We start from the raw sequence: 11,440 nt of genomic DNA on the forward strand, positions 1-11,440 counted from the left end.
CCGCGGCCGCCGGGCTCGGGGCCTCGGGCCCCGCCGCCCCCGGCCCCGGCTCGGCCGCCCCCGGGCGGCCCCCGGGCCCCGCGCCTGCCCCGGTGCAGATGAACCTGTACGCCACCTGGGAGGTGGACCGCAGCTCTGCCAGCTGCGTGCCCAGGTGAGGGGGAGGGGGTACGGGGTGGGGAAAGCGGCCCCGCCCCCGACCAGCTGCGTGCCCAGGGTGGGGGAGGGGACAGCTGGGGAAGGGGCCTGCCTGCCTGTCCCTCACAGGGAAACTGAGGCCAAGGACACCCTTCGGAGTCAGCCTCCAGGGACAGAGGGGAAAAGTGAGGTCCAGACCAGTGCTGTGGTGGCCGTCCCACCCCCTCTGGGGGGGAACTGCTGTCTCCATGTGCGTATTAATCTCATTTGGGAGAGTCACAGAACCTGGATTCCTGGGGATCTCGGAGGCCCAGGGCCTCCACTGGACCAAGTTTCACAAACAGTTTGATCCGTCTGTCTCCCATCTTCTTTCTTGGCACGTTGTGGCTGCCCCTGCCCTCAACAAGCTTCCCCATTTGTGCCCAGAGTATTCTGGCAGCACCCTGTAGTGATGATAAGAACCCCAACCTCAGCCACTTGTCAGCTAGGTGACCTCAGAGAAGTCTCTGAAGCCCCTTGGCCTCAGTTTTCTTAGCTACAAAATGGGGATAAATCCACCATCTCCCCAGGTTGTGGCGAGTACCAAGGATAAACTCCTCTGCTTGGCTTTTGAAGCCCTTCTCACCCTGGACATGAGCAGCTCAGCTGACCCTCTTTCTGTTCCCATCTTGTATCTCTGGCCTGGCCCAGCACCTCTACCTTGTCAGATCCCCCACAAGTCAGGACCCTCCTGCCCAAGCTGCCTTGGCTTTTTCTCTTTCTACTTTTTTATGGACCTGTCCCTTTTCCCTTCTTGAGGAAGCTCCTCAAGGCGCTGGATTGAGTCCTTTTTGGTCCCATCCCAGTGCCTGACACATAGTAGTCCCTTAATCAGTGCCCTCTGGCCTTCCCTGCAGCCTCTGCTCTTTCCCATTGGCTGTTATAGAGGGTCCATGGGGGCCTCTCCTGGCTTAAGTGCCTCATGCTGGGCTGGGGATGCCATGGCAGGGCCTCTAGCTCCAAGTCCTTCCTTGTTCCCCTATGCCACACTGCATCTGCCCTCCATCCTCATCCTTGCAGTTGCCCAGAGATTCCCTCCCCCTCCTCCAGGGCCCCCAAAGCGGGCCCTTGTTCCCCTGTGTCTTCCTCCACTGCCTCTGTGGGCTTTTGGCCAGTGAAGCTCCAAAGGATTCCCCTACCTTTGAGGTGGTTTTCCTTTGCCTGCTTTCCTTTCAGAGCAGGAGGCTTCCCAGGGGGCCTTCCAGGGAGGGCAGGAGAAGTACCTCCTGTATCAGAGAGAGGATCTCTGCCCCTCCCTTCCCCCCCTCCCCCCCCAGCCCAGCCTGTCCAGAGCCTGTAGGTGCAGAGATGCTGAGGGCAGGTGATACTCTGGCCTTGCACACAGTAGGTGTTTAGTCAGTGCTGTGTTGTGGGTGCTTTATATTGATTTTGGTACCCCATGTGTTTCTGGGCCCCGAGGGGAGAGTGCTTTGGAGCTGACAGCCCTCCCCTTGTTTGATTTCTGTCTTTTTGCCTCCTACTCTCTATCCCTCTATTTTTCCCCTTTCCTAGGTGTTTATAGACTCCAAGGGCTTAATTTTGCTTGCTTTGTGCAGAGCCTGGCCCAGCACCCCCAGATGTGGCCCCTGCTCCTCCACCATAATAGACTCCCTTAAGACAGCCTTGTTAACCCAATGATGGGTGTGTCCTGGGTCAGTGCCGCCTGGCCCCCTTTCCTGCCATCCTGACATTCAGCCTTTGCCCAACTCAGGTGGTTGGAAAGGCACAGGATGCATTTTGTGAAGCAGCTGCCAAGAAGGGGGCCTCAGTCCTGTAAGTGCTCTGGGTTTTAGTAGCGTGGAGCAGAGCCCCTGCCGAGAATGGGCCCGGAGACTACTTCATGTGGACCAGCTCCCCATGGAACAGTCAGTGCAGAAAGGAAGAGTGGACTTGGTGGAGATTCTCTAGCTCTGGCCTTGCCCCTCGAGTCAGTGGGCTTTCATCAAGTGCCCAGCCCCGCCAGCATCCATCAGAATTAACTGTCCAGGACACAAAAAGCACCCTTGATCCTTGGTGAAGGATGTCCAGGAAGGGGTAATGGCAGACACCAGTACCCAAAGGTTGTCCATCCTCAGGTGCCCCCCCTGCTGGTGTTGCCCTCTGCCAGCTCGTCCAGTCAGGCTTTTGCCCAGCAGGGCCTTGATGGCTAATTTTTTAGCGGCCCTGGTGGAATTCTTCCCTTCAGGTCTTCAAGAGAGGGACACAAGTGGGTTGTTTCGACCTGATGTCTTTTCTCTCCTAGTTTGGAGTCCCTAAGTTGGGAAGACACACAAAAAGGATTGACTTTGTCATGTGGAGATAGTTGATTGGGTTGTCTCTTTGATGGCATGTACAGAAGTAAATAGAAGCTGTTCCACATCATTAACTGTGCTTAACTTGGAGAGCTCCATGGGCATCCGCCACCTTTTTTCCTTGGGCCAGATTCTTTTAGGTGGTCACTCGAGGTTAACCCTTGTTGGAGGGGAATGTCTGCCAGAGGGCCTTCCAGGAGCTGAGTCACCCACGCTAAGGCATGGAGGGGGCCGCTGGCGGTGCTACCAAGGTCAATTTGGGGTAAAGGGGAGGCCATCTCTGTCGCTGCTTCTTTGTGCTTCTTGAGGAAGCCCCTCGTAGGCCCTGGCATTCAGTTTCTTCATCCATTGGGGATCCTGATGCTCCCCTCACCCCTGGCTATTGTGACAATGAGGACCTCCCAGACTCCTCAGGAAGCGTCCCCGGGGAGGAGGTGTGCCTGGATGCCTGAATGGGGCCGCTTTTAATTAGGATGAGAGAAGGGGACCTGAGGACCTTTCTCTGTTTCAGGGGTTTTTAAAGGGTTTTAAGAGCTTGTCTTATCTTGGAAGACTTGCGTTTCAGATTGCCCGTGTGGTAACAGAATCTTCTACCTCTCCTTGTAACTCTAGCACAGCCCCCGGTGAATCTCAGACTCCTCTGGCCAGAGAGAAAATGGCATTCTTTGGAGTCTGCCTCTTCGCGGATTGATTTACACCCAGATCTGTTCTTTTTTCGCTCATCCTTAGGAAATGTGTTTGAGGAATCCTCCTGGGGAGCAGAGAAGGGGTGGATGGGATCAGCTGGGGCCACCTTCCTTCTTTTCCTCCTTAGTTCTGGGCAGCCTTGGAGGGTGGAGGTAGCTTGGGGGAGCCTGGACTGCTGGGGGAGGTGTTAGAACGTGATAGAAGTTCAGGGGCTTCTTGCAGCTTGGCCCTGGCCTTATAGGACGGATGACTGGGTCGAGGTTCCTCCGCTAGAGCCAGAGGACCAGAGCTCAGGGTGATTCTGGCTCCCCAAGAATTGCTGGGGACTCTCAGAAGCCTGGACTGAGCTCTGGAAGGGAAGTAGCAGAAGGTCCTGGATGTTTGTTCTTAGATCACAGAGGGACTAGCAGGCTGGGAAATGCAGAAACCTGGGGCTGGTGGGCTGAGACGGTCCCTGCTGAGGCTCTTCCAAGGCCCTCTGAGGTGGAGGTAGATGAGGGGAGAGAAAGGCTTCTGGATTACCCAGCAGGCCACTGGGGTTGAGGCTGCTGATCTTTGGGTTCAAATCCTGCCTTGCCTTCTGTTGTGTGTGTGTGTGTGTGCGTGTGCGCGCGCGCATGTGTATGTGTAGATTGGGGGGCACCAGGCCCAGGGTGTGTATGTGGAGCCCCCACCCCAGCTTTGCTCAGCCCTTCCTGACTTGCTGGAGCTCTGGGTGTTGCCTCTGGTTGACTGGCAGCTCCCGGAGGGCAGCTTGGGCAGGCCTAGGCTGTACAGCTTGCTTGTTCCTTGCTTGTTAGCCCTTAATTAACACTCGTTGATTGAAATCCCTTTAGAGGAGAGAGTGAGAGGGGAAGAAGCTGTGAGCTCACCAGCCTGGCTCTGGGGGGACAGTGAGGAGGGCAGGGTGTGTGCTTGGGGGCATTTTCATCCTCTACCCCTCGGAGGCCGCAGGCTCTTTGCTTTCTCTCCTGAGCTCTGGGAAGGTGAGCAGCAGCTGTTGTCTTGGGCCCCATCTTCTGCCTGATGAATGTGTGTTCAGAGCAGACTTCTCCTGTGTATCCTGGGGGGGTGGGGGGTGCCACAAGCCCCCGGGAGCTGATGGGCACAGGCAGGGGAACAGCCCCTGTCTGGGGAAGGAAGACCTTGGACCTGTCTCCTCTTAGGAAGGCTATGAAGAGGGCAGCCCAGGGTTCAAGGCAGCTCCAGAAATCTGAGCTGGTTTTTGTTTTGGGGCTGGCCCTCCTGCACCTCCTTGTTTTGTCTAGGCTCTTAGTTGCTGCCATCATTCCTGCCAGCCCTGGTATGTGCCTCTTGTCCTTGGCGTATCCCAGATTCACCCTTGTTTTGGGGGGTCAGGCTCCCTAGGAGAGAAGCCTCTCTTCCTGCTCTCCGCCTTCCTTGCACCTGTCCATCTTCATAGTCAAGGCCAGCTCTGCAGAAGCTTTTCAGTACATTCACAGCCATGTCCGAGACCGTCCTGTTTGACCCAGTTGGGCAAAACCAAGAGGGATGAATGGAAACTGCTGAGAGAGGGAGGTGGAGGTCGGGGGGCAGGACAGACCGGCCCTGAGGGAGAGCTGTCCCCGGGATGCCTTCAGGTCCAGGTCACTGCCAGGCGTGTTCCCACTAATCTGTCCTTGGCCTTCTCTCCATCAGGTCGCTGCCCTCCTGCTTAAGCCTCCTCTGGGCAGTGCTGAAAGCTCTGGGGAGCCTCGATGCCCCGGAGAGTCAGCTTCTTCCCTGTTCCTGCCTTGCATCAGGCCTGCATTCCTTCACATCTCTGTGTGTCCAGAACTGACCCTGTCTTTCTTCCTGATCCAACTCCTTATAGCTTTAGGCCTGATGGAGCCCTCAGAACCCATTTGGTCCAATTCTCCCAGGTTACAGAGGAGAAGCCTGAGGCCCCGTGATGGGAAGAGACTAGCCCAAGGTCATACTGGCCATAAATGACTGAGCCGGGTTTCAGCCCCCTCGTGCGAGGGAGGAGAGGGGCTGCTCAGTGCCTCCCTTCACCCTTCCTGCCATTTCCTCTGTCTGTCCTTCAAGGCCCAGCTCCAGTTCCCCCATCTCTTCTTTCCCACCCCAAGATAACTGTTGAAAGGGAGTTCTTTATCTGAGCCTGAAATTGGGAAGACCCGAGTTCAGAGTCCATCTCAGACACTTACTTGCTGTGGAACTGCCCTTTTAATAAAAAATAGTTTATAAATCTAATTTGTTTTTACATCACCTGCATGTGTATCTTCTCTCTCCCAAAACAAAGAAGAAAAGGGAGAGAAAAAGTGCTTTCAGAAAACGTCTACTGTTATGCCTCACTCATAGGCCTTCCTGCCTCCCCCCACCCCCCCACTGCTCCCCAAGGACTAGTGAAGGGGCAGGTCAGAGGCTAGTAGCTCTGCCAGCTTGGGCCCTGAGGGCTGGAGGAACCTGGGCTCAGGCCAGGGGCCACAGGGCTGCTCGGCCCCCTTTCACTACCTGCCTGGACTGGTTCCTCTGCTTCCAGCCCCTCCCTAGTCTCCTCTCTCCGACACGCCAGGGCCCATGATGTCAGAGTTCAGAGGAGGACAGAAACCATCGTCCTGAAGCGGGTCCTTGCTCAGCCTGGCATTCAAGACTTCCCTGGTGCTGGGCCCAGCTTTTTGTCTCCTCCCTTGTCCTTCCCCACCATCTCATCTTACCTGTCCTTCAGGGTCCCCATTTCTTCTTTTCCTTCCATCAGTTTTCAGGAATTCTTCCAGGATGCCTATGAGAAGTGAACTCTTTCCTTTTCTGGACTCCTACAGGGCCGTAGTCAGGAAAACCTGAGTTCAAACCCAGGCTTTCTTCCCTCTTCCCCTCCCCTTTGTATTCCACAGGGATTTGTCTCGGTACCCTTTGTATGTCCTTCAGCAACTCCCATAGGCCCTTGTACATCTTTGGGGCAGAATGAGGGAGGGACTGACCATGTCTGTCCTTTGTCCGAACTAAAGACTAGGCTCTGGCTTTGGCCCAACTCTTAAACCCCTTGTAGTGTCAGGCCCATGCGGTTGCTGAAATACTTGTTTTTCTTAGGAGGAATCTCCCCAGCCCACCTTTCTCCTTTTTCTCTACGTCTGCCCCTCTGTGCCAGACCTAATGGGCTGCAGAGTTCAAGCTGGCTTCGCATTTTTGATCTTGGAGGCCAGGGCTGGACCTGGATCCCATTTTTGTGTCCTACCAGCTGACTTGAATGGAAGGGGTTGGGGAGGACCTCACCTTCCCGCCACAGCTCTGTTTGGGGCACCCTATTCTCCCTGCTGCCTCTCCCAGGCCCAGTGGGCCAGATTCCAATAGGAAAAGCTCTAGTAATCCCAAGAAGGTGAAATTTTCCAGTGGAATTCCTGAAGTAGGCCCTGTTCTGCCATGGTTTTCTCCTTATACTAACAAAGCGCCTTTGGGATGGAGCGCCTGGGGGGGTTTGCATGGTCCTAGAACTTTAACAAGGTTAACCATTTTGGAGGTCTGGTCTTCTCATCACTCTTCCCACCTTTTCACACAGATTTCTTGAATGATTAGTCCTTTTTGGAGGACTTGTGGTTGCCATCCTGAGAGCTTCCATTCAAAACCCAGTTTATAAACATTGAGAACCTGATGGCTTCTGGGTATTGTGACTTCCATCAGAGAAGCGCCTGGGGCCTAACCGTTCTTTCAGTCTGCCTGTGATGCTTCACTGCCCCCCATCCTTTGTGCCGGGCCTCTGGACCTGGGTACGGTTTTCATTTTGAAGCCTCTTTTTTGAATCGTTTTCTATTTCTCCTCCTAGCATCTTGTCCTTGCCAAAGCAGACTCCCCTTTCTTTCCCAGGACGCTGTTTCTATCAGACCTGGTTCCTGAGGCTCCCAGCCCCTCAGAGTCAAGCATTCACACGTGGCCTTTTCCAGCGTCGCCGAGGCCTGTCTTTTTGTCCCCTTCTCTTCCTCTGCAGCGTTTCAGATCAGCGAGGTTGCAGGCCCTCCAGACTTGTCAGGTGTTGGTGTCCTGGAGCCTTAGGAAGGCTCTGGGCTAGCTAATGAGTGATGTTCTAGACCCAGGAACGTGGAGCCAGCTATCGATCCGATGGCAGGATCTTCTCTTACTTCCCAGGGAAGTCCTTGAAGAGCTGAAGTGATGATTAGCATGTGATTCCTTTGTGAATGATATCCGGAATGTGGTGAGGTGGGAAGCCCAGGCTCACCATGGCAGGCATTGTCCAGCCCTCATGATTGGGATCTGCCAGATGTTTTCTGACGAAATCCCCCCTGGCAGCCGACGGTAGCCCGCTTCCATCACCATTTCATAAGAAGGCCAATGAAAAATGGAAGGAGGACAGCCTATGGCAGCATTGGCAAAGTATTGGCATGCGTGCCAGGCCAGCACGGAGTAGGGGTTGGGGAGCTGCTCTGTTCCCCCTCTTGCCAGTGCCCAGGACATTCTTCTGGATGCCCTGCCCCTCTGTCTAGCCACCCAAAACGAGCACTTCCTCCCTTCCCTCTCTGGAGTGATGTGGGAGGCTCACAGGCAGCTTGAAGTTGTAGTTTGGGCACGCAAACTCAAAAACGTTTGCCAACACTGGCCTATGGCATCACATTCTTGCACTGCCACCCTCCGTTATTACTGCCACCCTCCGTTAGTGCTGCCAATGAAAATGAGTAGGAACTTCTTGAGATAAAGATGGTTCTTTGAGACCCTGAGAGCCCACATGGGTTAGTAATGGTGTATGTGGGAGCCAGATTGACCCTTTGTCCAGAAGGCTCCTTCTCCCCCTTTCATGCCTCCTCTAGCCGCCACCACCCCCAGAGACTCATACTCTTTTCTCCTCTTGAAATTACTTTTTTGAATAGTAATTGCAGCATTTATAGAGCATTCAAAGGTTTGTGAAATGCTTTACAACTACCTTGGGAGGTAGGTGCTCTTTTATTCCCATGTGACAGATGAGGAAACTGAGGCAGCACAGAATGGTCAGGGAATTTGCCCAGATTCACATAGCTAGGAAGTATCTGAGGCAGGATTTGAATTGGGGTCCTCCTGACTCCAAGTCCTGCAACCTAGCTTTCCATATCACCCATCTGAGTCCAGATCAAATTCTCCCAATGGAACATAAGCTTCTTGAGGGCAAGACTTGCTCCCTTTTTGTCATTATGTCCTCCCTACACGGCTGGCCTGTATTGGAATGTTCATAATGGTTTGTTGTTTAAGTGAAGGTCAGCCCATTGAATTCTGATTCACTTAGGGAGCACCAGGAAGCTGTCCTGGTCCCGGTTCTGCAGAGCTTCCCAGCCAGGGGCCAAGTGTAGGACAGCTGGCATCCCTTGGGATTGGGGCAGAGGTGATGAACTAGACAGCATCTCTCTGTGTCTCTCTCTAACATTGCGGCATTGTCCACAGGCACTCAGCCCCTCTCTGCCCTCTTGACCATAGTCAGACTATTTCTGTCGTCCAGTCTCGAGATGAAGAGAGCCCAAAAGAGGGTTGTGTACTTGTGGGGGATGGGAAGAGGGGAGAGTGGTCAGAGATGAGAGGTGAGAGGGAGTAGACTGGCCAGTGCTTGGCAACTGGTTGAATGGGGAGGGGAGGGAAAGGGAGAGTCAAGATTGTTTCTGAGGTGGTAAAATCTAGAAGATGACAAATAGGGAATCTTGGGGTCCAGGTGGGTTTGGGGAGATAGGCCTGTTTTGAAGAGGTCACCATATTTAAAATGCGCAGTTCTCAGAGATGAAGGCTTGGGAGTCATGTGTATGGGGATTGTCTCCAAAAGGGGCACATGGGTTTCCCTAGAAAGAAAAGAAAAGAGGACTCAGGGCAGACTTGTGGGGCCCAAACACAGCCTGGGAGAGGCTGGGATAATGAGTATGGCCCGAGAGGAGGAGGAGAACCAAGAATAGGTTCCGCTGCCACCAAGAGGGAGAGAATATCTCCAAGGGGATGATCAGTTGTGTCCCTTGCTAAAAGCAAGTCAAGAAGAATTGAGGGCCAAGAGAAGACGACTAACGTGATCATTGGTCACTTCAGAGGCAAGTTGTCAAGCACTCATTAGACACCTGCTGGATGCCAGACCCTATGCTAAGTGCTGGGCATACAAAGAAAGACCAAGAATGATTCATGCTCTCACGGACCTCACAATTTGAGAATGGGGGAGACAACAAGCAAACAGCCACATATGGTCAAGATTGGGACAGAATAAGTTGGAGAAAATGGGCAGAGGGAAGGCCCTATCATTTAGGAGCAGGAAGGTCAGAAACCAGAATGCAGAGGGCTTAAAAGTGAATAAGATGGGGCACAACTAAGTGGCTCAGTGGACTGAGAACCAGACCTAGAGATGGGAAATCCTGGGTTCAAATGTGACTTTTTTTAGCAGTGTCATCCTGGACAAGCCAGTTAACCCCCTTCGCTTTGTCCTTACTGCTCTTTTGTCTTAGAACCAAAAAGAAAGAACTTGAATGAGAGAGAAGGAAGTCCTAGCAAACAGCTTTTTTTTTCTTTTTTTAATGAATTTGGCTGTTGACTGAGTAGAGAAAAAAGACCAAAGCTTGGTCATTGTTTTTGTTTTTGAAGAATAGGGAGACCTATATGAAGAACTCTGTAGATTGAAGATTAGAGAGAAGGAGGGAGGGAGCTGATTGTGGAGATAAATGGCCTGAGATATGAGGGGAAGGGTCAGTAGGAAGGATACAAGAAGAAGGTCAAGTTTTGATCCAAGACTGGAGTGAAGGAGGAGAGAATGGGGAAGGTCATGGCAAAGGGAAGAAGAGAAAAACTCTCAATAATAAGCTTCAGTTTTCTCAGTAAAGAATGAAAAGAAAGGTGCAGGGGACAGAGTTGCTGAACTGGGACTGGGATAGAAAGTCACTTTGGGAAGAGTAAAAAAGCATCGAAGGCCATATTAAAATTCATTAACATGCATGTGTAGTTGATCCAGTTAGGATGGGATGGGACCTCCAGTACCTTTTTGTTACATCTGAGTAGGAAGGGAGGAAATGGAGATGGTCCGAGGTTAAGGTCTGACAGGGGGTGGTGAAGGGTTTCGAAAGTACAGGAGCACATAAAATGGCACTGGCTGCAATAGTAGGGTTAGGATTGGGGAAGAAGGAAAAGGTCCCTCAAGCCTGTGAGAACACAGACACTAGAGGGCTTGGTGAGGGGAGGAGGGGGAAAGATCAAGGGTCAGGGTTTGTGATTTGAGGGAAGAATTCCAGAATTTTTCATTATGGAAGTAGAGCCCTTGGGAGTGATTGTGAAACCCGGAGGGGGTGAAGGGAAGGAATGGGTTGGGTCATGGCCCCCATTGTGTCAAGGTTTCTACCCCTAACATCTGAGGAGGGAGTGGAGTGGGAAAAGCCTGCCATTGAGTGAGTCCTTAAATCTGGCTGAGCTCCTTGAGCAAGGAGACAGGACAGTGCCCTGAGCTCTGGTAGGTAGGTGACTGCCACCAGGGGATATCTATAGGGTAATGAGAGAACCTCCCAAGGAAACTTCTTGGGGGGCAGAGACAAGAGTCTGCCCACAGATATGCGGGTCATGATCATTATCAAAAACATTCCAGTTGGTTCTCTTCCCAGCACTGTTGGAATAGTTGAGAGTCATCGTTGGCATTTCTTAGTAAATGAGCTTGACCACTGGCTGTCTGGTGGTGTTCTCCAAGTCTTCTTTTCTTTTCCTTCTCGTGAGGCTGGCCCAGATGACTTCTACATTGTGGCATCTCTACCAGCTCGTGAGCCTGTGGCCGTCTGTACAGGACTGACTTGCAGAGAGAACATTTCCATCTTGTTCTTTGTAATTGGAGATCAGTTGCCCTTGGGAGCTCAAAGGGAGCTGGAGTCTGCCAGAGCTTGAGAATTAATTGTTACTAATCTAGATTGGTCTGTTTACACTTCAGGCTGTAATGGGTCCATTGGAACCCCTGACTGGCATTCCGAGCTGTTTTGCTTTCCTTTTCCCTCTGTGTCCTGATTTGTGTGAGTCTGAGATCGATCCAGGCCCAGCATCCTCGGGTCCTGCTCCTGGTGGTTATTTGGCATGGTTCCTGGCACGTAGTAGATGCTTATAAGTATTTATTAAAGTCAGTAAACATGTTTTAAACTCTTACTGTGGGCCTGGCACTGTGCCAAGTGAGGATAGAAATAAGGGCCAGTCTCTGCCCTCAAAGAGCTTACAGTCCTCTAGGAGGAAAGACAACACCCCAAAGGAAGTGGAAGAGGTGGGGAAGGGTGTGCGATGTTCCATGCAATGGGAGCCAAGCAGAGCTGCTGATGGAAAGTGGAGTATTATTGCCTGACTGACTCCCTCTAAGA

The sequence above is a fragment of the Gracilinanus agilis genome, chromosome 6 (assembly GCF_016433145.1).
Source record: "Gracilinanus agilis isolate LMUSP501 chromosome 6, AgileGrace, whole genome shotgun sequence".
Taxonomy (NCBI): domain Eukaryota; kingdom Metazoa; phylum Chordata; class Mammalia; order Didelphimorphia; family Didelphidae; genus Gracilinanus; species Gracilinanus agilis.